This window comes from Rattus norvegicus, chromosome 5, assembly GCF_036323735.1.
Source record: "Rattus norvegicus strain BN/NHsdMcwi chromosome 5, GRCr8, whole genome shotgun sequence".
NCBI lineage: Eukaryota > Metazoa > Chordata > Mammalia > Rodentia > Muridae > Rattus > Rattus norvegicus.
Window position 1 is genome coordinate 97,796,317 of NC_086023.1, and position 27,223 is coordinate 97,823,539.

The window sequence follows — 27,223 nt, forward strand, 5'->3', positions numbered from 1 at the left end:
TGGATCGATCTGCATTCTTCTACATGTTGACCTCCAGTTGAACCAGCACCATTTGCTGAAAAAGCTATGTTTTTTCAATTGGATGGTTTTGACTCCTTTGTCAAAAATCAAGTGACCATAGGTGTGTGGGTTCATTTCTGGGTCTTCAATTCTATTCCATTGGTCTATCTGTCTGTCTCTGTACCAATACCATGCAGTTTTTATCACTATTGCTCTGTAATACTGCTTGAGTTCAGGGATAGTGATTCCCCCTGAAGTCCTTTTATTGTTGAGGATAGCTTTAGCTATCCTGGGTTTTTTGTTATTCCAGATAAATTTGCAAATTGTTCTGTCTAACTCTTTGAAGAATTGGATTGGTATTTTGATGGGGATTGCATTGAATCTGTAGATTGCTTTTGGTAAAATGGCCATTTTTACTATATTAATCCTGCCAATCAATGAGCATGAGAGATCTTTCCATCTTCTGAGGTCTTCTTCAATTTCTTTCTTCAGTGTCTTGAAGTTCTTATTGTACAGATCTTTTACTTGCTTGGTTAAAGTCACACCGAGGTACTTTATATTATTTGGGTCTATTATGAAGGGTGTCGTTTCCCTAATTTCTTTCTCAGCTTGTTTCTCTCTTTTTTTTTTTTTTTTTTATTAACTTGAGTATTTCTTATATACATTTCGAGTGTTATTCCCTTTCCCGGTTTCCGGGCAAACATCCCCCTCCCCCCTCCCCTTCCTTATGGGTGTTCCCCTCCCAACCCTCCCCCCATTGCCGCCCTCCCCCCATAGACTAGTTCACTGGGGGTTCAGTCTTAGCAGGACCCAGGGCTTCCCCTTCCACTGGTGCTCCCACCAGGATACTCATTGCTACCCATGGGGTCAGAGTCCAGGGTCAGTCCATGCATAGTCTTTAGGTAGTGGCTTAGTCCCTGGAAGCTCTGGTTGCTTGGCATTGTTGTACTTTTGGGGTCTCGAGCCCCTTCAAGCTCTTCCAGTTCTTTCTCTGATTCCTTCAACAGGGGACCTATTCTCAGTTCAGTGGTTTGCTGCTGGCACTCGCCTCTACATTTGCGGCATTCTGGCTGTGTCTCTCAGGAGCGATCCACATCCGGCTCCTGTCGGTCTGCACTTCTTTGCTTCATCCATCTTGTCTAATTGGGTGGCTGTATATGTATGGGCCACATGTGGGGCAGGCTATGAATGGGTGTTCCTTCAGTCTCTGTTTTAATCTTTGCTTCTCCCTTCCCTGCCAAGGGTATTCTTTTTCCTCATTTAAAGAAGGAGTGAAGCATTCACATTTTGATCATCCGTCTTGAGTTTCGTTTGTTCTAGGCATCTAGGGTAATTCAAGCATTTGGGCTAATAGCCACTTATCAATGAGTGCATACCATGTATGTCTTTCTGTGATTGGGTTAGCTCACTCAGGATGATATTTTCCAGTTCCAACCATTTGCCTACGAATTTCATAAACTCGTTGTTTTTGATAGCTGAGTAATATTCCATTGTGTAGATGTACCACATTTTCTGTATCCATTCCTCTGTTGAAGGGCATCTGGGTTCTTTCCATTTTCTGGCTATTATAAATAAGGCTGCGATGAACATAGTGGAGCACGTGTCTCTTTTATATGTTGAGGCATCTTTTGGGTATATGCCCAAGAGAGGTATAGCTGGATCCTCAGGCAGTTCAATGTCCAATTTTCTGAGGAACCTCCAGACTGATTTCCAGAATGGTTTTACCAGTCTGCAATCCCACCAACAATGGAGGAGTGTTCCTCTTTCTCCACATCCTCGCCAGCATCTGCTGTCACCTGAGTTTTTGATCTTAGCCAATCGCACTGGTGTGAGGTGAAATCTCAGGGTTGTTTTGATTTGCATTTCCCTTATGACTAAAGATGTTGAACATTTCTTTAGGTGTTTCTCAGCCATTCGGCATTCCTCAGCTGTGAATTCTTTGTTTAGCTCTGAACCCCATTTTTTAATAGGGTTATTTGTTTCCCTGCGGTCTAACTTCTTGAGTTCTTTGTATATTTTGGAAATAAGGCCTCTATCTGTTGTAGGATTGGTAAAGATCTTTTCCCAATCTGTTGGTTGCCGTTTTGTCCTAACCACAGTGTCCTTTGCCTCACAGAAGCCTTGCAGTTTTATGAGATCCCATTTGTCGATTCTTGATCTTAGAGCATAAGCCATTGGTGTTTTGTTCAGGAAATTTTTTCCAGTGCCCATGTGTTCCAGATGCTTCCCTAGTTTTTCTTCTATTAGTTTGAGTGTGTCTGGTTTGATGTGGAGGTCCTTGATCCACTTGGACTTAAGCTTTGTACAGGGTGATAAGCATGGATCGATCTGCATTCTTCTACATGTTGCCCTCCAGTTGGACCAGCACCATTTGCTGAAAATGCTATCTTTTTTCCATTGGATGGTTTTGGCTCCTTTGTCAAAAATCAAGTGACCATAGGTGTGTGGGTTCATTTCTGGGTCTTCAATTCTATTCCATTGGTCTATCTGTCTGTCTCTGTACCAATACCATGCAGTTTTTATCACTATTGCTCTGTAATACTGCTTGAGTTCAGGGATAGTGATTCCCCCTGAAGTCCTTTTATTGTTGAGGATAGCTTTAGCTATCCTGGGTTTTTTGTTATTCCAGATGAATTTGCAAATTGTTCTGTCTAACTCTTTGAAGAATTGGATTGGTATTTTGATGGGGATTGCATTGAATCTGTAGATTGCTTTTGGTAAAATGGCCATTTTTACCATATTAATCCTGCCAATCCATGAGCATGGGAGATCTTTCCATCTTCTGAGGTCTTCTTCAATTTCTTTCCTCAGTGTCTTGAAGTTCTTATTGTACAGATCTTTTACTTGCTTGGTTAAAGTCACACCGAGGTACTTTATATTATTTGGGTCTATTATGAAGGGTGTCGTTTCCCTAATTTCTTTCTCGGCTTGTTTCTCTTTTGTATAGAGGAAGGCAACTGATTTATTTGAGTTAATTTTATACCCAGCCACTTTGCTGAAGTTGTTTATCAGCTTTAGTAGTTCTCTGGTGGAACTTTTGGGATCACTTAAATATACTATCATGTCATCTGCAAATAGTGATATTTTGACCTCTTCTTTTCCGATCTGTATCCCTTTGATCTCCTTTTGTTGTCTGATTGCTCTGGCTAGAACTTCAAGAACTATATTGAATAAGTAGGGAGAGAGTGGGCAGCCTTGTCTAGTCCCTGATTTTAGTGGGATTGCTTCAAGTTTCTCTCCATTTAGTTTAATGTTAGCAACTGGTTTGCTGTATATGGCTTTTACTATGTTTAGGTATGGGCCTTGAATTCCTATTCTTTCCAGGACTTTTATCATGAAGGGGTGTTGAATTTTGTCAAATGCTTTCTCAGCATCTAATGAAATGATCATGTGGTTCTGTTCTTTCAGTTTGTTTATATAATGGATCACGTTGATGGTTTTCCGTATATTAAACCATCCCTGCATGCCTGGGATGAAGCCTACTTGATCATGGTGGATGATTGTTTTGATGTGCTCTTGAATTCGGTTTGCCAGAATTTTATTGAGTATTTTTGCGTCGATATTCATAAGGGAAATTGGTCTGAAGTTCTCTTTCTTTGTTGTGTCTTTGTGTGGTTTAGGTATAAGAGTAATTGTGGCTTCGTAGAAGGAATTCGGTAGGGCTCCATCTGTTTCAATTTTGTGGAATAGTTTGGATAATATTGGTATGAGGTCTTCTATGAAAGTTTGATAGAATTCTGCACTAAACCCGTCTGGACCTGGGCTCTTTTTGGTTGGGAGACCTTTAATGACTGCTTCTATTTCCTTAGGAGTTATGGGGTTGTTTAACTGGTTTATCTGTTCCTGATTTAACTTCGATACCTGGTATCTGTCTAGGAAATTGTCCATTTCCTGAAGATTTTCAAATTTTGTTGAATATAGGTTTTTATAGTAAGATCTGATGATTTTTTTAATTTCCTCTGAATCTGTAGTTATGTCTCCCTTTTCATTTCTGATTTTGTTAATTTGGACACACTCTCTGTGTCCTCTCGTTAGTCTGACTAAGGGTTTATCTATCTTGTTGATTTTCTCAAAGAACCAACTTTTGGTTCTGTTGATTCTTTGTATGGTCCTTTTTGTTTCTACTTGGTTGATTTCAGCTCTGAGTTTGATTATTTCCTGCCTTCTACTCCTCCTGGGTGTATTTGCTTCTTTTTGTTCTAGAGCTTTTAGGTGTGCTGTCAAGCTGCTGACATATGCTCTTTCCTGTTTCTTTCTGCAGGCACTCAGCGCTATGAGTTTTCCTCTTAGCACAGCTTTCATTGTGTCCCATAAGTTTGAGTATGTTGTATCTTCATTTTCATTAAATTCTAAAAAGTTTTTAATTTCTTTCTTTATTTCTTCCTTGACCAGGTTATCATTGAGTAGAGCATTGTTCAATTTCCACGTATATGTCGGCATTCTTCCCTTATTGTTATTGAAGACCAGTTTTAGGCCGTGGTGGTCCGATAGCACGCATGGGATTATTTCTATCTTTCTGTACCTGTTGAGGCCCGTTTTTTGACCAATTATATGGTCAATTTTGGAGAAAGTACCATGAGGAGCTGAGAAGAAGGTTTATCCTTTTGCTTTAGGATAGAATGTTCTATAAATATCCGTTAAGTCCATTTGGCTCATGACTTCTCTTAGTCTGTCTACATCACTGTTTAATTTCTGTTTCCATGATCTGTCCATTGATGAGAGTGGGGTGTTGAAATCTCCCACTATTATTGTGTGAGGTGCAATGTGTGTTTTGAGCTTTAGTAAGGTTTCTTTTACATATGTAGGTGCCCTTGTATTTGGGGCATAGATATTTAGGATTGAGAGTTCATCTTGGTTGATTTTTCCTTTGATGAATATGAAGTGTCCTTCCTTATCTTTTTTGATGACTTTTAGTTGGAAATTGATTTTATTTGATATTAGAATGGCTACTCCAGCTTGCTTCTTCTGACCATTTGCCTGGAAAGTTGTTTTCCAGCCTTTCACTCTGAGGTAGTGTCTGTCTTTGTCTCTGAGGTGTGTTTCCTGTAGGCAGCAGAATGCAGGGTCCTCGTTGCGTATCCAGTTTGTTAATCTATGTCTTTTTATTGGGGAGTTGAGGCCATTGATATTGAGAGATATTAAGGAATAGTGATTATTGCTTCCCGTTATATTCATATTTGATGTGAGGTTATGTTTGTGTGCTTTCATTCTCTTTGTTTTGTTGCCAAGACGATTAGTTTCTTGCTTCTTCTAGGGTATAGCTTGCCTCCTTATGTTGGGCTTTACCATTTATTATCCTTTGTAGTGCTGGATTTGTAGAAAGATATTGTGTAAATTTGGTTTTGTCATGGAATATCTTGGGTTCTCCATCAATGTTAATTGAGAGTTTTGCTGGATACAGTAATCTGGGCTGGCATTTGTGTTCTCTTAGGGTCTGTATAACATCAGTCCAGGATCTTCTGGCCTTCATAGTTTCTGGCGAGAAGTCTGGTGTGATTCTGATAGGTCTGCCTTTATATGTTACTTGACCTTTTTCCCTTACTGCTTTTAATATTCTTTCTTTATTTTGTGCGTTTGGTGTTTTGACAATTATGTGACGGGAGGTGCTTCTTTTCTGGTCCAATCTATTTGGAGTTCTGTAGGCTTCCTGTATGTCTATGGGTATCTCTTTTTTTAGGTTAGGGAAGTTTTCTTCTATGATTTTGTTGAAGATATTTACTGGTCCTTTGAGCTGGGAGTCTTCACTCTCTTCTATACCTATTATCCTTAGGTTTGATCTTCTCATTGAGTCCTGGATTTCCTGTATGTTTTGGACCAGTAGCTTTTTCCGCTTTACATTATCTTTGACAGTTGAGTCAATGATTTCTATGGAATCTTCTGCTCCTGAGATTCTCTCTTCCATCTCTTGTATTCTGTTGGTGAAGCTTGTATCTACAGCTCCTTGTCTCTTCTTTTGGTTTTCTATATCCAGGGTTGTTTCCATGTGTTCTTTCTTGATTGCTTCTATTTCCATTTTTAATTCCTTCAACTGTTTGATTGTGTTTTCCTGGAATTCTTTCAGGGATTTTTGCGATTCCTCTCTGTAGGCTTTTACTTGTTTATTAATGTTTTCCTGTGCTTCCCTCAGTGTGTTCAGGTCTTTCCTGAAGTCCTCCAGCATCATGATCAAATATGATTTTGAAACTAGATCTTGCTTTTCTGGTGTGTTTGGATATTCCATGTTTGTTTTGGTGGGAGAATTGGGCTCCGATGATGGCATGTAGTCTTGGTTTCTGTTGCTTGGGTTCCTGCGCTTGCCTCTCGCCATCAGATTATCTCTAGTGTTACTTTGTTCTGCTATTTCTGACAGTGGCTAGACTGTCCTATAAGCCTGTGTGTCAGGAGTGCTGTCGACCTGTTTTCCTCTCTTTCAGTCAGTTATGGGGACAGAGTGTTCTGCTTTCGGGCGTGTAGTTTTTCCTCTCTACAGGTCTTCAGCTGTTCCTGTGGGCCTGTGTCTTGAGTTCACCAGGCAGCTTTCTTGCAGCAGAAAATTTGATCTTACCTGTGGTCCCGAGGCTCAGGTTTGCTCGTGGGGTGCTGTCCAGGGGCTCTCTGCAGCGGCAGCAACCAGGAAGACCTGTGCCGCCCCTTCCGGGAGCTTCAGTGCACCAGGGTTCCAGATGGTCTTTGGCTTTTTCCTCTGGCGTCCGAGATGTGTGTGCAGGGAGCAGTCTCTTCTGGTTTCCCAGGCTTGTCTGCCTCTCTGAAGGTTTAGCTCTCCCTCCCACGGGATTTGGGTGCAGAGAACTGTTTATCCGGTCTGTTTCCTTCAGGGTCCGGCGGTGTCTCTGGCAGGGGTCCTGCCGCTCCTGGGCCCTCCCCCACGGGAGCCCAGAGGCCTTATACAGTTTCCTCTTGGGCCAGGGATGTGGGCAGGGGTGAGCAGTGTTGGTGGTCTCTTCCGCTCTGCAGCCTCAGGAGTGCCCACCTGACCAGGCGGTTGGGTCTCTCTCTCACCGGGTCTGGGAGCAGAGAGCTGCTGCGGGCCGGGATCCGCGGGTGTGGGACTTCCGGTAAACACAGAACGTGCCCGGTTCTAGAGAAATTCTGCTTCCGTGTGTCCCAAGCTCACCAGGCAGCTTTCTTGCAGCAGAAAATTTGGTCTTACCTGTGGTCCCGAGGCTCAAGTTCGCTCGTGGGGTGCTGCCCAGGGGCCTTCTGCAGCGGCAGCAACCAGGAAGACCTGTGCCGCCCCTTCCGGGAGCTTCAGTGCACCAGGGTTCCAGATGGTCTTTGGCTTTTTCCTCTGGCGTCCGAGATGTGTGTGCAGGGAGCAGTCTCTTCTGGTTTCCCAGGCTTGTCTGCCTCTCTGAAGGTTTAGCTCTCCCTCCCACGGGATTTGGGTGCAGAGAACTGTTTATCCGGTCTGTTTCCTTCAGGGTCCGGCGGTGTCTCTGGCAGGGGTCCTGCTGCTCCAGGGCCCTCCCCCACGGGAGCCCAGAGGCCTTATACAGTTTCCTCTTGGGCCAGGGATGTGGGCAGGGGTGAGCAGTGTTGGTGGTCTCTTCCGCTCTGCAGCCTCAGGCGTGCCCACCTGACCAGGCGGTTGGGTCTCGTTTCTCTTTTGTGTAGAGGAAGGCTACTGATTTATTTGAGTTAATCTTATACCCAGGCACTTTGCTGAAGTTGTTTATCAGCTTTAGTAGTTCTCTGGTGGAACTTTTGGGATCACTTAAATAAACTATCATATCATCTGCAAATAGTGATATTTTGACTTCTTCTTTTCCGATCTGTATCCCCTTGACCTCCTTTTGTTGTCTGATTGCTCTGGCTAGAACTTCAAGAACTATATTGAATAAGTAGGGAGAGAGTGGGCAGCCTTTTCTAGTCCCTGAATTTAGTGGGATTGCTTCAAGTTTCTCTCCTTTTAGTTTAATGTTAGCAACTGGTTTGCTGTATATGGCTTTTACTATGTTTAGGTATGGGCCTTGAATTCCTATTCTTTCCAGGACTTTTATCACGAAGGGGTGTTGAATTTTGTCAAATGCTTTCTCAGCATCTAATGAAATGATCATGTGGTTTTGTTCTTTCAGTTTGTTTATATAATGGATCACGTTGATGGTTTTCCGTATATTAAACCATCCCTGCATGCCTGGGATGAAGCCTACTTGATCATGGTGGATGATTATTTTGATGTGCTCTTGGATTCGGTTTGCCAGAATTTTATTGAGTATTGTTGGGTCGATATTCATAATGGAAATTGGTCTGAAGTTCTCTTTCTTTGTTGGGTCTTTGTGTGGTTTAGGTATAATTGTAATTGTGGCTTCATAGAAGGAATTCGGTAGTGCTCCATCTGTTTCAATTTTGTGGAATAGTTTGGATAATATTGGTATGAGGTCTTTTATGAAAGTTTGATAGAATTCTGCACTAAACCCGTCTGGACCTGGGCTCTTTTGGTTGGGAGACCTTTAATGACTGCTTCTATTTCCTTAGGAGTTATGGGGTTGTTTAACTGGTTTATCTGTTCCTGATTTAACTTCGGTACCTGGTATCTGTCTAGGAAATTGTCCATTTCCTGCAGATTTTCAAGTTTTGTTGAATATAGGGTATGTTGTACCTTCATTTTCATTAAATTCTAAAAAGTCTTTAATGTCTTTCTTTATTTCTTCCTTGACCAGGTTATCATTGAGTAGAGCATTGTTCAATTTCCACGTATATGTGGGCATTCTTCCCTTATTGTTATTGAAGACCAGTTTCAGGCCGTTTTGGTCTGATAGCACGCATGGGATTATTTGTATCTTTCTGTACCTGTTGAGGCCCGTTTTTTGACCAACTATATGGTCAATTTTGGAGAAATTACCATGCGGAGCTGAGAAGAAGGCATATCCTTTGCTTTAGGATAGAATTTTCTATAAATATCCATTAAGTCCATTTGGCTCATGACTTCTCTTAGTCTGTCTACGTCTCTGTTTAATTTCTGTTTCCATGATCTGTCCATTGATGAGAGTGGGGTGTTGAAATCTCCCACTATTATTGTGTGAGGTGCAATGTGTGTTTTGAGATTTAGTATGGTTTCTTTTACGTATGTAGGTGCCCTTGTATTTGGGGCATAGATATTTAGGATTGAGAGTTCATCTTGGGGGATAATTCCTTTGATGAATATGAAGTGTCCTTCCTTATCTTTTTTGATGACTTTTAGTTGGAAATTGATTTTATTTGATATTAGAATGGCTACTCCAGCTTGCTTCTTCTGACCATTTGCTTGGAAAGTTGTTTTCCAGCCTTTCACTCTGAGGTAGTGTCTGTCTTTGTATCTGAAGTGTGCTTCCTGTAGGCAGCAGAATGCAGGGTCCTCGTTGCATATCCAGTTTGTTAATCTATATCTTTTTTTGGGGGGGGTTGAGGCCATTGATGTTGAGCGACATTAAGGAATAGTGATTATTGCTTTCTGTTATATTCATATTTGGATGTGAGGTTATGTTTGTGTGCTTTTCTTCTCTTTGTTTTGTTACCAAGACGAGTAGTTTCTTGCTTCTTCTAGGGTATAGCTTGCCTCCTTATGTTGGGCTTTACCCTTTATTATCCTTTGTAGTGCTGGATTTGTAGAAAGATATTGTGTAAATTTGTTTTTGTCTTGGAATATCTTGGTTTCTCCATCTATGTTAATTGAGAGTTTTGCAGGATACAGTAACCTGGGCTGGCATTTGTGTTCTCTTATGGTCTGTATGACATCTGTCGAGGATCTTCTGGCCTTCATAGTTTCTGGCTAAAAGTCTGGTGTGATTCTGATAGGTCTGCCTTTATATGTTACTTGACCTTTTTCCCTCACTGCTTTTAATATTCTTTCTTTATTTTGTGCGTTTGGTGTTTTGACAATTATGTGACGGGAGGTGCTTCTTTTCTGGTCCCATCTATTTGGAGTTCTGTAGGCTTCTTGTATGCCTATGGGTATCTCTTTTTTTAGGTTAGGGAAGTTTTCTTCTATGATTTTGTTGAAGATATTTACTGGTGCTTTGAGCTGGGAGTCTTCACTCTCTTCTATACCTATTATCCTAATTTTTGATCTTCTCATTGAGTCCTGGATTTCCTGTATGTTTTGGACCAGTAGCTTTTTCTGCTTTACATTATCTTTGACAGTTGAGTCAATGATTTCTATGGAATCTTCTGCTCCCGAGATTCTCTCTTCCATCTCTTGTATTCTGTTGGTGAAGCTTGTATCTACAGCTCCTTGTCTCTTCTTTTGATTTTCTATATCCAGGGTTGTTTCCATGTGTTCTTTCTTGATTGCTTCTATTTCCATTTTTAATTCCTTCAGTGTTTGATTGTGTTTTCCTGGAATTCTTTCAGGGATTTTTGTGTCTCCTCTCTATGGGTTTCTACTTGTTTATTTATGTTTTCCTGGAATTCTTTCAGGCATTTTTGCGATTCCTCTCTGTTGGCTTCTACTTGTTCTCTAAGGGAGTTCTTCACGTATTTCTTGAAAACCTCCAGCATCATGATCAAATCTGATTTTGAAACTAGATCTTGCTTTTCTGGTGTGTTTGGATATTCCATGTTTATTTTGGTGGGAGAATTGGGCTCCGATGATGCCATGTAGTCTTGGTTTCTGTTGCTTGGGTTCCTGTGCTTGCCTCTCGCCATCAGATTATCTCTAGTGTTACTTTGTTCTGCTATTTCTGACAGTGGCTAGACTGTCCTATATGCCTGTGTGTCAGGAGTGCTGTAGGCCTGTTTTCCTGTTTTCTTTCAGGGACAGAGTGTTCTGCTTTCGGGCTTGTAGTTTTTCGTCCCTACAGGTCTTCAGCTGTTCCTGTGGGCCTGTGTCTTGAGTTCACCAGGCAGGTCACTTGCAGCAGAAAAGTTGGTCTTACCTGTGGTCCCGAGGCTCAAGTTTGCTCGCGGGGTACTGCCTAAGTCCTCTCCGTGGAGGCAGCAACCGGGAAGATCTGCGCTGCTCTTTCCGGGAGCCTCCGTGTACCAGGGTTCCAGATGGTGTTTGGTGTTTCCTCTGGCGTCTGGATGTGCGCAGAGAGCAGTCTCTTCTGGTTTCCCAGGCGTGTCTGCCTCTCTGAAAGTTTAGCTCTCCCTCCCATGGGATTTGGGTGCAGAGAACTGTTTATCCTGTCTGTTTCCTTCAGGTTCAGGCGGTATCTCAGGCGCAGGGTTCCTGCTGCTTCTGGGCCCTCCCCTACGGGAACCCAGAGGCCTTATACAGTTTCCTCTTGGGCCAGGGATGTGGGCAGGGGTGGGCAGTGTTAGTTGTCTCCTCTGCTATGCAGCCTCAGGAGTGCCCATCTGACCAGGCGGTGAGGTCTCTCTCCCACGGGGTTTGGGAGCAGAGAGCTGCTGCGGGCCGGGATCCGAGGGTGTGGGCCCGAATTTATTTTTTAAAACTAGTAAATTCAATGATCTTAAATAATGTATAGATACTTGAAAAGAAAAATCACACTTATGTTTAAACAACACAATGAGTATATGAATGAAATCGGTATAGGAGAATAAAATCTGAATACAATACCTTGGTGTAAATCCAAGACGTGACAAAACCATGAATGGGTTAGAATTGCTGAATACTAACTAAAAGGATATGATGCTGGAAACAAAAGCCTCAGTTATCCAGGCTGGATATGGTGGTGCATGCCTTTAAATTCAGGAATCTGGAAGCATAGGCAGGTATCTATGAGTTGAAAGAAGCCTGGTTTACAGAGAGTTTCAGACAAGCCTCGACATAGATATTGCAATAAAAACAGCATGATATTGCCAAAAACAACTGCACAGTGATCAATAGGATATAATTGAAAATGCTGTCATTATTCTTTGCACCTATGGACACCTGAATTTTTTCAAAAATGTCAAACATATGGACTAGATAAACATCAGGATCTTCAGAAATGGTGTTGGTCAAATTAGAAATCTGCATATAGAAGAATGAAACAAGAACAGTTATCATTTTCCCCAAAACTCAATTCAGAACAAATTTAGGACCTTGATATAAGACCTGAAACCATGAATCAGATAGAAAGGACAGGAGGTAATAAGCCTGAAGTTATTAGTATAGGAAAAAAAATTACATGGGACTCTATAGTGCATACTTTAAGACAATTAATAAATGATGCCACATGAAACTAAAATGCTTTTGCACAGCAAAGATTACCTTCATTAAAAAACGTCAGCCTACACAATGGGAAAAGACCTTTGCCAATTATAGATCTGAGAGAAGGTTTAGTATCTAGAATGTACAAGAACTACAATACCTAAACATGAAGAAAACGAGTAGTTCAATTATATAGGTGGTATAGACCTGAGCAAAGAGTCTCGAAAGGTGAGACACAAAATGCTTGAGAAGCACTTCGAAATGTTCAACATCATTAGCCATCAGGAAATGCAAATTAAAACTACTTTGATATTTCAACTTACTCCAATCAGTAGGGTCAAGATAAGTAAAAGAAATGGTAGCAGATGCTGACTAAGATGCACAGAAATGAGAACACTTATCCATTTCTAGTCTGAGTACACAATTGATCAGAGTGGAGTTTTCTCAAAAAGCTTAGGATATATCTTCCACACAATAATCTATGACACTTGGGAATGTTTATGGAAAGGGCTCTACACCTTACCACACAGATACTTGATCTTTCATGCTCATTGATGTTCCAAACAAAACAGGTAGAAATTGGAAACAACCTACATGTCCACCAATCAACTGATAATCAAAATGTGATGTATTTGAACAATGAAATATAATTGAGCTGGTAAGAAAAGTGGTATTATGAAATTTCCAGGTAAATGGAGGTATCCAGAAACAATCATCCAGATGAAGTAACTAAGACCCCAAAGGATAAACATTACTTTCTCTTATGCAGTGACGTTCATTTTTTTTCTTTTTTTTCTTTTTATTAACTTGAGTATTTCTTATATACATTTCGAGTGTTATTCCCTTTCCCGGTTTCTGGGCAAACATCCCCCTCCCCCCTCCCCTTCCTTATGGGTGTTCCCCTCCCAACCCTCCCCCCATTGCCGCCCTCCCCCCAACAGGCTAGTTCACTGGGGGTTCAGTCTTAGCAGGACCCAGGGCTTCCCCTTCCACTGGTGCTCTTACTAGGATATTCATTGCTACCTATGAGGTCAGAGTCCAGGGTCAGTCCATGTATAGTCTTTAGGTAGTGGCTTAGTCCCTGGAAACTCTGGTTGCTTGGCATTGTTGTACATATGGGGTCTCGAGCCCCTTCAAGCATTTTTAAACACTAGATAGGATACTTTTGTTCCAAATGCTAATAGAGGTTATACAGCTAATAAGTGACCATGGGGTAGGAAGGCATCTTCCAATGTAAAGGAAATATGATATAATATTATAAACAGATAATGGGGAAATTAGAACAGGAAGATTAAAATGGAAGGGTGATGAAAGAGTAAAAAGTTAATATTGGAAGGAAGCACTAACACTACAGGCCTTAAAGTCATATGGAAAGACAGTAATTTTGAAGCTTATTAAGTATAAACATATGTAGAAAATTTTTAAATGGAATCACTACATATAATGTGGTAGAGAGTAGAGTATCATATGCAATCAAAGTCCCTACTGCCAGGATCAGGTAACACTGTTTAAGTGCTTGGCCAATGTTCCCTATAGAAGTCGCAAACATGCAATAGGGACTATTGCTATTGCCCGTGTTATTTGTTAGTCTTCATAACTTTACAGTATGACACTACTGCTGAAGGCATGCTATAGAACCTAAAAAAGTTATGCAGGTACTCAAAAGAAATCTCACTGCCACTAGCTGGCCTTCATGGTGATGAAAGTTTCTGTATATGCTCTAGGAGGAGAAATTTCACTATTGATTTTACATTGCTTAATCACAAGGAGTCATATTAATGAAACTGAATATCAGATATTGACATCGGCACAATAGTGGCATGAATGTTATGAGGACAACAAATCACCACCTCTAAATTGGCTTTAAGGTCTACTCCACAAGATGAAACAAATACATAAGCCCTTTTAAGTGTCCAAGAACCTGAAACAAGGTAGAGGATGGGGTTAGGGGAAAAGCTAATGTTATCTGCTAAAAGAACATAACAATAAAATCTCTACTAATGGCATATTGGATATAAAGGAAAAAATACTGAAGACATCATCTACAGAATTGGTGATAATTTTAACAACTATTTATCTTAAAGAGATTTGCCAAAACCACTTTGAAGTCTGCATGTAGAAGAATGCAAATAGACCCATATTTATCACCTCACACAAAACTGAAGTCTACGTGGATCAAAGATCTCACCATAAAAGCAGACACACTAAATCTAGTAGAAGAGAAAGTGGGGAAATGTCTTGAACTCATTGGCACAGGAGACAAACTCCTGAACAGACGCTAATACCTCAGGCACTAAGATCAACAATTAATGAGTGGGGCCTCATGAACATAAAGAGCTTTTGCAAGGCTAAATATGACATTAGTAGGACAAAATGTCAGCCTACACAATGGTAATAGATATTTTTCAACTCTTAATCTGAGTGAGGATTAATATCCAAAATATATAAAGAACTGAAAAGTTAGACATCAACAAAAATAGCCCAATTGAAAAATAGGGTACAGAGCAAAACAGAAAATTGGCATCAGAGGACTCTAGAATGGATGAGAAACACTTAAAGAACTGTTCAGTGCCCTTAGTTGTCAGGGAAACGCAAATCAAAATCAACCACTTCAATATTCCATCTTACAACTGTCAGAAATGCTCTGATCAAAACCTCAAGCGCCAGAACAAGCATATGAAGATGTGGAGCATCTCTGCTCCCAGACCCCGTGGGAAAGAGACCTCACCGCCTGGTCAGGTGGGCACTCCTGAGGCTGCAGAGCAGAAGAGACCACCAAAACTGCCCACCCCTGCCCACATCCCTGGCCCAAGAGGAAACTGTATAAGGCCTCTGGGCTCCCGTGGGGGAGGGCCCAGGAGCGGCAGGACCCCTGCCTGAGACACCGCCGGAACCTGAAGGAAACAGACCAGATAAACAGTCCTCTGCACCCAAATCCCGTGGGAGGGAGAGCTAAACTTTCAGAGAGGCAGACAAGCCTGGGAAACCAGAAGAGACTGCTCTCTGTACATACATCTCGGACGCCAGAGGAAAACACCAAAGGCCATCTGGAACCCTGGTACACTGAAGCTCCCGGAAGGGGCGGCACAGGTCTTCCTGGTTGCTGCCGCTGCAGAGAGCCCGTGGGCAGCACCCCGCGAGCAAACTTGAGCCTCGGGACCACAGGTAAGACCAACTTGTCTGTTGCAAGAAAGCTGCCTGGTGAAATCGGGACACAAAGAGGCAGAACTCCTCTAGGACCGGGCACGTCCTGTGTTTACCGGAAGTCCCACACCCGCGGATCCCGGCCCGCAGCAGCTCTCTGCTCCCAGACCCCGTGGGAAAGAGACCTCACCGCCTGGTCAGGTGGGCACTCCTGAGGCTGCATAAGCTCCCGGAAGGGGCAGCACAGGTCTTCCTGGTTGCTGCCTCTGCAAAGAGCCCGTGGGCAGCACCCCGCGAGCGAACTTGAGCCTCGGGACCACAGGTAAGACCAACTTGTCTGTTGCAAGAAAGCTGCCTGGTGAAATCGGGACACACAGAGGCAGAACTCCTCTAGGACCGGGCACGTCCTGTGTTTACCGGAAGTCCCACACCCGCGGATCCCGGCCCGCAGCAGCTCTCTGCTCCCAGACCCCGTGGGAAAGAGACCTCACCGCCTGGTCAGGTGTGCACTCCTGAGGCTGCATAAGCTCCCGGAAGGGGCAGCACAGGTCTTCCTGGTTGCTGCCTCTGCAAAGAGCCCGTGGGCAGCACCCCGCGAGCGAACTTGAGCCTCGGGACCACAGGTAAGACCAACTTTTCTGCTGCAAGAAAGCTGCCTGGTGAACTCAAGACACAGGCCCACAGGAACGGCTGAAGACCTGTAGAGAGGAAAAACTACACGCCCGAAAGCAGAACACTCTGTCCCCATAACTGACTGAAAGAGAGGAAATCAGATCTACAGCACTCCTGACACACAGGCTTATAGGACAGTCTAGCCACTGTCAGAAATAGCAGAACAAAGTAACACTAGAGATAATCTGATGGCGAGAGGCAAGCACAGGAACCCAAGCAACAGAAACCAAGACTACATGGCAACATGGGAGCCCAATTCTCCTACCAAAACAAACATGGAATATCCAAACACACCAGAAAAGCAAGATCTAGTTTCAAAATCATATTTGATCATGATGCTGGAGGACTTCAAGAAAGACGTGAAGAACTCCCTTAGGGAAACACAGGAAAACATTAATAAACAAGTAGAAGCCTACAGAGAGGAATCGCAAAAATCCCTGAAAGAATCGCAAAAATCCCTGAAAGAATTCCAGGAAAACACAATCAAACAGTTGAAGGAATTAAAAATGGAAATAGAAGCAATCAAGAAAGAACACATGGAAACAACCCTGGATATAGAAAACCAAAAGAAGAGACACGGAGCTGTACATACAAGCTTCACCAACAGAATACAAGAGATGGAAGAGAGAATCTCAGGAGCAGAAGATTCCATAGAAATCATTGACTCAACTGTCAAAGATAATGTAAAGCAGAAAAAGCTACTGGTCCAAAACATACAGGAAATCCAGGACTCAATGAGAAGATCAAACCTAAGGATAATAGGTATAGAAGAGAGTGAAGACTCCCAGATCAAAGGAACAGTAAATATCTTCAACAAAATCATAGAAGAAAACTTCCCTAACCTAAAAAAACAGATACCCATAGACATACAAGAAGCCTACAGAACTCCAAATAGATTGGACCAGAAAAGAAGCACCTCCCGTCACATAATAGTCAAAACACCAAACGCACAAAATAAAGAAAGAATATTAAAAGCAGTAAGGGAAAAAGGTCAAGTAACATATAAAGGCAGACCTATCAGAATCACACCAGACTTCTCGCCAGAAAGTATGAAGGCCAGAAGATCCTGGACTGATGTCATACAGACCATAAGAGAACACAAATACCAGCCCAGGTTACTGTATCCTGCAAAACTCTCAATTAACATAGATGGAGAAACCAAGATATTCCGTGACAAAACCAAATTTACACAATATCTTTCTACAAATCCAGCACTACAAAGGATAATAAATGGTAAAGCCCAACATAAGGAGGCAAGCTATACCCTAGAAGAAGCAAGAAACTAATCGTCTTGGCAACAAAACAAAGAGAAGAAAAAGCACACAAACATAACCTCACATCCAAATATGAATATAACGGGAACCATTAATCACTATTCCTTAATATCTCTCAACATCAATGGCCTCAACTCCCCAATAAAAAGAAATAGATTAACAAACTGGATACGCAACGAGGACCCTGCATTCTGCTGCCTACAGGAAACACACCTCAGAGACAAAGACAGACACTACCTCAGAGTGAAAGGCTGGAAACAACTTTCCAAGCAAATGGTCAGAAGAAGCAAGCTGGAGTAGCCATTCTAATATCAAATAAAATCAATTTTCAACTAAAAGTCATCAAAAAAGATAAGGAAGGACACTTCATATTCATCAAAGGAAAAATCCCCCAAGATGAACTCTCAATCCTAAATATCTATGCCCCAAATACAAGGGCACTTACATACGTAAAAGAAACTTTACTAAAGCTCAAAACACACATTGCACCTCACACAATAATAGTGGGAGATTTCAACACCCCACTCTCATCAATGGACAGATCATGGAAACAGAAATTAAACAGTGATGTCGACAGACTAAGAGAAGTCATGAGCCAAATGGACTTAACGGATATTTATAGAACATTCTATCCTAAAGCAAAAGGATAAACCTTCTTCTCAGCTCCTCATGGTACTTTCTCCAAAATTGACCATATAATTGGTCAAAAAACAGGCCAGAACAGGTACAGAAAGATAGAAATAATCCCATGCGTGCTATCTGACCACCAAGGCCTAAAACTGGTCTTCAATAACAATAAGGGAAGAATGCCGACATATACGTGGAAATTGAACAATGCTCTACTCAATGATAACCTGGTCAAGGAAGAAATAAAGAAAGAAATTAAAAACTTTTTAGAATTTAATGAAAATGAAGGTACAACATACCCAAACTTATGGGACACAATGAAAGCTGTGCTAAGAGGAAAACTCATAGCGCTGAGTGCCTGCAGAAAGAAACAGGAAAGAGCATATGTCAGCAGCTTGACAGCACACCTAAAAGCTCTAGAACAAAAAGAAGCAAATACACCCAGGAGGAGTAGAAGGCAGGAAATGATCAAACTCAGAGCTGAAATCAACCAAGTAGAAACAAAAAGGCCCATAGAAAGAATCAACAGAACCAAAAGTTGGTTCTTTGAGAAAATCAACAGGATAGATAAACCCTTAGCCAGACTAACGAGAGGACACAGAGAGTGCGTCCAAATTAACAAAATCAGAAATGAAAATGGAGACATAACTACAGATTCAGAGGAAAATCAAAAAATCATCAGATCTTACTATAAAAACCTATATTCAACAAAACTTGAAAATCTTCAGGAAATGGACAATTTCCTAGACAGTTACCAGGTATCGAAGTTAAATCAGAAACAGATAAACCAGTTAAACAACCCCATAACTCCTAAGGAAATAGAAGCAGTCATTAAAGGTCTCCCAACCAAAAAGAGCCCAGGTCCAGATGGTTTAGTGCAGAATTCTATCAAACCTTCATAGAAGACCTCATACCAATAATATCCAAACTATTCCACAAAATTGAAACAGGTGGATCACTACCGAATACCTTCTATGAAGCCACAATTACTCTTATACCTAAACCACACAAAGACACAACAAAGAAAGAGAACTTCAGACCAATTTCCCTTATGAATATCGACGCAAAAATACTCAACAAAATTCTGGCAAACCGAATTCAAGAGAACATCAAAACAATCATCCACCATGATCAAGTAGGCTTCATCCCAGGCATGCAGGGATGGTTTAATATATGGAAAACCATCAACGTGATCCATTATATAAATAAACTGAAAGAACAGAACCACATGATCATTTCATTAGATGCTGAGAAAGCATTTGACAAAATTCAACACCCCTTCATGATAAAAGTCCTGGAAAGAATAGGAATTCAAGGCCCATACCTAAACATAGTAAAAGCCATATACAGCAAACCAGTTGCTAACATTAAACTAAATGGAGAGAAACTTGAAGCAATCCCACTAAAATCAGGGACTAGACAAGGCTGTCCACTCTCTCCCTACTTATTCAATATAGTTCTTGAAGTTTTAGCCATAGCAATCAGACAACAAAAGGAGATCAAGGGGCTACAGATCGGAAAAGAAGAGGTCAAAATATCACTATTTGCAGATGATATGGTAGTATATTTAAGTGATCCCAAAAGTTCCACCAGAGAACTACTAAATCTGATAAACAACTTCAGCAAAGTGGCTGGGTATAAAATTAACTCAAATAAATCAATTGCCTTCCTCTATACAAAAGAGAAACAAGCCGAGAAAGAAATTAGGGAAACGACACCCTTCATAATAGACCCAAATAATATAAAATACCTCGGTGTAACTTTAACCAAGCTAGTAAAAGATCTTTACAATAAGAACTTCAAGACACTGAAGAAGGAAATTGAAGAAGACCTCAGAAGATGGAAAGATCTCCCATGCTCATGGATTGGCAGGATTAATATAGTAAAAATGGCCATTTTACCAAAAGCAATCTACAGATTCAATGCAATCCCCATCAAAATACCAATCCAATTCTTCAAAGAGTTAGACAGAACAATTTGCATATTCATCTGGAATAACAAAATACCCAGGATAGCTAAAGCTATCCTCAACAAAAAAAGGACTTCAGGGGGAATCACTATCCCTGAACTCAAGCAGTATTACAGAGCAATAGTGATAAAAACTGCATGGCATTGGTACAGAGACAGACGGATAGACCAATGGAATAGAATTGAAGACCCAGAAATGAACCCACACATCTATGGTCACTTGATTTTTGACAAAGGAGCCAAAACCATCCAATGGAAAAAAGATAGCATTTTGGCTAATGGTGCTGGTTCAACTGGAGGTCAACATGTGGAAGAATGCAGATCGATCCATGCTTATCACCCTGTACAAAGCTTAAGTCCAAGTGGATGAAGGACCTCCACATCAAACCAGACACACTAAAACTAATAGAAGAAAAACTAGGGAAGCATCTGGGACACATGGGCACTGGAAAAAATTTCCTGAACAAAACACCAATGGCTTATGTTCTAAGATCAAGAATCGACAAATGGGATATCATAAAACTGCAAAGCTTCTGTAAGGCAAAGGACACTGTGGTTAGGACAAAACAGCAACCAACAGATTGGGAAAAGATCTTTACCAATCCTACAACAGATAGAGGCCTTATATCCAAAATATACAAAGAACTCAAGAAGTTAGACCGCAGGGAAACAAATAACCCTATTAAAAATGGGGTTCAGAGCTAAACAAAGAATTCACAGCTGAGGAATGCCGAATGGCTGAGAAACACCTAAAGAAATGTTCAACATCTTTAGTCATAAGGGAAATGCAAATCAAAACAACCCTGAGATTTCACCTCACACCAGTGAGAATGGCTAAGATCAAAAACTCAGGTGACAGCAGATGCTGGCGAGGATGTGGAGAAAGAGGAACACTCCTCCATTGTTGGTGGGATTGCAGACTGGTACAACCATTCTGGAAATCAGTCTTGAGGTTCCTCAGAAAATTGGACATTGAACTGCCTGAGGATCCAGCTATACCTCTCTTGGGCATATACCCAAAAGATGCCTCAACATATAAAAGAGACACGTGCTCCACTATGTTCATCGCAGCCTTATTTATAATAGCCAGAAACTGGAAAGAACCCAGATGCCCTTCAACAGAGGAATGGATACAGAAAATGTGGTACATCTACACAATGGAATATTACTCAGCTATCAAAAACAACGGCTTTATGAAATTCGTAGGCAAATGGTTGGAACTGGCAAATATCTTCCTGAGTGAGCTAACCCAATCACAGAAAGACATACATGGTATGCACTCACTGATAAGTGGCGATTAGCCCAAATGCTTGAATTACCCTAGATGTCTAGAACAAACGAAACTCAAGACGGATGATCAAAATGTGAATGCTTCACTCCTTCTTTAAATGAGGAAAAAGAATACCCTTTTCAGGGAAGGGAGAGGCAAAGATTAAAACAGAGACTGAAGGAACACCCATTCAGAGCCTGCCCCACATGTGGCCCATACATATACAGCCACCCTATTAGACAAGATGCATGAAGCAAAGAAGTGCAGACCGACAGGAGCCGGATGTAGATCGCTCCTGAGAGACACAGCCAGAATACAGCAAATACAGAGGCGAATACCAGCAGCAAACCACTGAACTGAGAATAGGTCCCCAGTTGAAGGAATCAGAGAAAGAACTGGAAGAGCTTGAAGGGGCTCGAGACCCCATATGTACAACAATATCAAGCAACCAGAGCTTCCAGGGACTAAGCCACTACCTAAAGACTATACATGGACTGACCCTCGATTCTGACCCCATAGGTAGCAATGAATATCCTAGTAAGAGCATCAGTGGAAGGGGAAGCTCTGGGTCCTGCTAAGACTGAACCCCCAGTGAACTAGACTATGGGGGGGAGGGCGGCAATGGGGGGAGGGTTGTGAGGGGAACACCCATAAGGAAGGGGAGGGGCGAGGGGGATTTTTGCCTGGAAACCGGGAAAGGGAATAACACTTAAATGTATATAAGAAATACTCAAGTTAATAAAAAAAAAAAAAGAAGTGTGGAGCAAGTTGCTGGGATTGTAAACTTGCCCAACCACTTTGGAAATCAATTTGAAGATTTCTCAGAAAATTGGGAATAGTTCCACTTCAAGACTCAGCTATACCATTCCTCGAACATGCCCAAAAGGTAACCCACTATACAACAGGGAAACTTGCTCAACTTCTTTATAACAACTTTATTAATAATAGCCAGAAACTAGAAACAACCTATATGTGCCATAACTAATTAAGTAAATATGTTACAGCTACACAGTGAAATACTATTCAGATACTAAAAATAGAGACATCTTAAAATTTGTAGGCAAATGGAGGAAAATGGAGACTTTTATCCTGAGTGAGGTAGTGCAGACCCGGAAAGACACAGTTGATATGTACTGACTTGTAATTGGACATCAGGCATAAAGTGCAAGATGACCATTTTCCAATCCGTAGACATCAAGAAAAAATATAGTAAGGAGGACTCAATGAAAGTTGTGTGAATATCACTTATTTATTTATTTCCTTTACATCCCAGTATCAGACTTTTCTCTCCTCTGATTACCCCTTGCACAGATCTTCCTTCAATTCCCCTCTCCCCATTTCTTCTGAGAAAGGGAAGCTGCCCTCTAACCCCCACCTCACACCAACTCTTTGCAAGACTAGACTCATCCTCTCTCTCTGAGACCAGACTAGGCGGCCCTTTTAAAAGAACAAGATTCACAGGCCAGCAACAGATTCAGACACAGACAGAGAGCCATTTGTTGGGGAACCCACCAGAAAAACAAGCTGCACCTCAGCTACATATGTGGTGTGTGTGTGTGTGTGTGTGTGTGTGTGTGTGTGTGTGTGTGTTGTGTGTGTGTGTGTGTGTGTGTATGTCCTCTTTGGTTGGTGGATTTCTGGAGGTTGTTATTCCCACTGTTATAATTTGACAGAATACCAAATAATTTTAAGTTGCATTTTTATGATTAGTAATGATGTTGAACCCCTTTAAAAACATATATTAGCCTTTATCAATTTTCTGAGAATTTTATATTGGTTCTTGTCTTTTCTTTTATGGATATTTTCTTTATTCACATTTCAAATGTTATCCCCTTTTCAGGTTTCCACTCTGGGAACCCCCATCCCATCCACCCTCCTCCTGCTTGGATTATTTAATTCTTTTTGCTTCCACCATTGAGTTCTTTGTATATTCTAGATATTAATCCTTTTCAGAAATGTAGATTTTCTTCATTAGGTGGCTCCTTACTTGATTGTTTCCTTTTGATGCTCAGAAGCTTGTTCGTTTCATGAGATTTTGTGTGTCACATGTTTGCCTTTTTTCTTGATTGAATTGAGTTCTATTTAGAGTGTCTTTTTCTCTATCTAAATGTGGTATAACCCTCACTATCTTCTCCTCCAGCACATCCAGAATATTAGATATTAAGTTTGATCATTGATCCACATGGAGTTTATTTTTAGGGAAGATAAACATAAGGATTTAATTTCACTCATGTCTATATAGACATTCCTTTTTCCCCAATACAGTTTATTACATAGGCCATCATACATCCACTGTGTGTAATAGTATCTTTGTTATAAATATGTTGGTTATAATCATGTAGACTTAAATGTATATCTACTATGTCATCTCACTGACTAAAGTTTCATTTTGTGCAAACACAGTTCTGTTTTTATTACGACACATGTATGGCATGCTAGGTGAGGTGATCAAGGGGTTGCTGACAGAAGTTGATTATTATTTTCTTTTGTCAGCTCATGTGAGTCATGAGGATTGTTATCAGGTTTCAGGTGGCAAGAACCTTTTACTCTAGCAGGGCTGTTTATTTGTGCTAAAAAAGCAAACAGAGCAAAACAAACAAACACACAAAAAACAAAAAAAAAAACATGTTATAGGCCAGAAGATTGCTTAGATGCCTTGGACAGTGTATTATTGTACAACTCATCCACACAGATACATGTGTATAAACAAAAAATAAAATACAAGGTAAAAAAATTTCCCATCACTTTCTTGGTGGTAACAGAGTAGATGTTTTCTAGAGGACTGTAACAATATTTGGTTTGCATACTGGCAACTTCATTATGCAACTTTGTAGTCGATGGCCTTTGATATATATTATTGCATATCATCCTCAGAAGGATCCTTAACCACTTACCATTCATCATGCCATATTATAGCTAAGAAAATGAAACCATGTATAAGATGCTTAACTACGTTTCAGATCAGATAAAAAAAGTTGTTCATATGATACTTAAATTCAGCCTAGAACTCTGTAAGGATGAGGCTTTCTCTTCCTGAAAGATATTTCTTTCCTATGTGTCTCATAAATACCTGAAAGATTATCCAATCCCACAATCCCTTACCACAGGTCCATATGGGCAGTACTAATAGGACTCAGTTGATTAATTCTCTCTCTCTCTCTCTCTCTCTCTCTCTCTCTCTCTCTTTCTCACACACACACACACAATAATAATAATAATAAGTAAATGAAACAAAGATATGAATTTGAGAAGCACAGCAGAAATTGAGAAGGGAAAGGAAGGAGGGAGATGGTGTGAATACAGTACTCATGATTGAAAAATAGTGGAAATTAAATAAAAGAATAAGAAAACTGATAAGTAAAGAGTTTGCACAAGGTGCAAGGTTTGACTGTTTAGTTCAAACTGGTATGAAAATTGTAATCTTGTTTCTTAATTAAAAATTATGAAATTCTGAGCATGTACAATGCCATTCAACTCTGTAGAAGTATTTTATCCTTTTCTTTGTTCTTTGACCCATTCCATTGTGGAGATTATTCTAGATTATTCTCTGTGGGTTTTAATTTAGATTTTAGATTTCTTAAAACTATTCTGTATGCTTCCCTTATCAGATTACACACACACCCACACACACACACACACACACACACACACACATATAGTGTAGTTATAGTGATGTTTTACTATAGTTATATTTTAAACAGTTTGAGTCAAGTGATATTTTAAATTATGGACATTTTCCTAATACATTGTATATTTTCAGTTTTAGTTTGTTTAAGTTTAAGTTTGTATAAGTTGGGATGAGTTTAAGACACTCAGCAGTATCCTGATTGTTCTCCATCTCCACAATAATTGAAATGAAGAAACAGCCAATCAGGAGCAATTTTCTAGCTAATTATTCACTATTTTTAGTGGAGAAAGCTTACTGTGATAATTTGTGATTTCGAGATTTTCTGCAATGATAGGTGAAACTTGTGGTTCTACCAACTCTACCCCATGGGTATGTGAATTCTAGAAAAGACTTGCTATAGGTGTTCTCTATTGCCTCAACTATTCTCTCCAGCAGTTAGTGGTTTTGTGTGACAGAGGACATGACAAAGTGTTTCTAGCATTTTCTTTCTCCAACACGGTATTTACCAAGTCATCCATAGAACATTTGATACTATAAACCTCAATGTTATCTGTTCAACTCAAGGAACCTGTAAAGTTCATCTTGGTCCATCTTGTTATATAATCTCTATTCTAAAGTATCTTCCCAGTTTTTAAGTTGGAAGAGTTATAATACTTTGATTGTTTTCTAATTTAAGGAATATTTTTTTTGTAGTAAATAATGTCTTCAAATCAATTTAAATGTAGTTTTTCATCAAGTAATTCTTTAGGAACACAACTGAATCTTCCCATGAATACCTAAAGACTTATTTAGAAAATTAAAAGCCTAATAATCATAATGTAGTATTTTATTATTTCACAATGTATGGTACATATGTAAAATTTTTACATATGCTTTCAAATATATATATATTAGAACATATACATACATGCATATATGTGTAATATATATATATATATATCAAGAGAGAGACAGACAGACAGAAAGACAGACAGATAGATAAATATATTTAAAGTCTAATCAACTACACATACACATGAATTTATTTGTAGATAGTCATATATTTTGTTCTCTTTCTGTCTGTCTCTCTCTCTTTCTCTTTCACTCTCTCCCTTTCTCTCTTCCCAAATACATGTTTTGAGAATCATTTTAGGCCATGTGCATGGATAATACCTTAATGTTGTATTATAATAATCATCTGGATTTAATATCTCAAAATCTGTAAGGTTTATATTCAGTGTAAAAGAGGTCCATTTACACATGTTGTATTGGATATAAGTGGTAGGAAGTGATGACAGCCTCCTAGTGACAGCTGATAATTTTAGTTCAATGCAGAAACAGTTTATTATTTTTAAATGTAAATTACCAAAAGGCATGATTAAGTACATAAGTAGTAAGGGACTATATTTTACAGTAATTAGCATTAGTATAGAATAAATTTAGTGACTTTAATTCTACCTATAAGCACACATACCCATAACAACATTGCAATTGGATTTAGGTTATACATTTTTAGTATTGACCAAGTAATGTCTTTCTTTTTCATGTATTTTCATAAGTTAGCTGAGGACTATAGAAAGTGTAGATTTTAAATGGATGAATATTGTTATTCCATATTGTTGCTATTGGGGGCTCTTAATTAAGCAAAACACTTTTTCTTGATCTCTTTATTTTCTGTAAAATGAGATGATTGGACTAGAATTATATATTTAGAATTATTAGAAGCTTTATTATTTATAGAATCTATCTTTTCAGTTCTGTTCTTTATTTTTAATGAAATATTTTAAAATTGATGTATAAAAGAAAGTGATACCAATAGGATTTGTTGCCCAACTCATGAAAAACAAAAAGAAAGACTTTATCTAAGGAAACATAATAAAGTGTAGGAAACAAAATCAAACAAATGAAAAGATGCATGATTTTACAGCCCTGTAACTCTTTGGTCTTGAAAAGTCCTTGTAATTGAAGGCTGAACATGGTTGTAATGAGGTCTGTGTGGCTTTGTGTGCATTTGACTGGGAGATCAAGAAAAAGTAAACAGTTGTGCTTATTTGCTAATAAATGCAATATATTACACAGCATTTTTCTGGTTCAAGGATTAATGCATAAACTTTCATATTTCAAGTACAAATTTGATAAGAACATTTAAGCAGTAGTTTACTCTATTGGAAGTTGTAGTACTACTTCATTTTGTGTCATTTGGAAGTGTCATACTCAGATTTTCATTATCTTAAACATTTTATATCACAAATTGAATATTTTAATTTCTGAATGCATGTATTTTTGATACTGCTATTTTCAACCAATTTATTTACCAATGAACTTTATGTTCCCAGTTGATTCCTATACAATTCTGAGAAGGATTCTTGTGCCATCACATAGCAGTCATACACATAAAAATACACATTTTTGACCTTTAATGGACCAAAGAGATATCATCTGTAGTTTTAAAAGAAATAAGTTTTTTCAGTGTCATTTTAATTTGGCTTTCCCTGATGATTAAGGATGTTGAACATTTCTGTAAGTGCTTCTTGGTCATTCAAGATTCCTTTCTTGAGGTCTCTGTTTAGCTCTGTAACCCAATT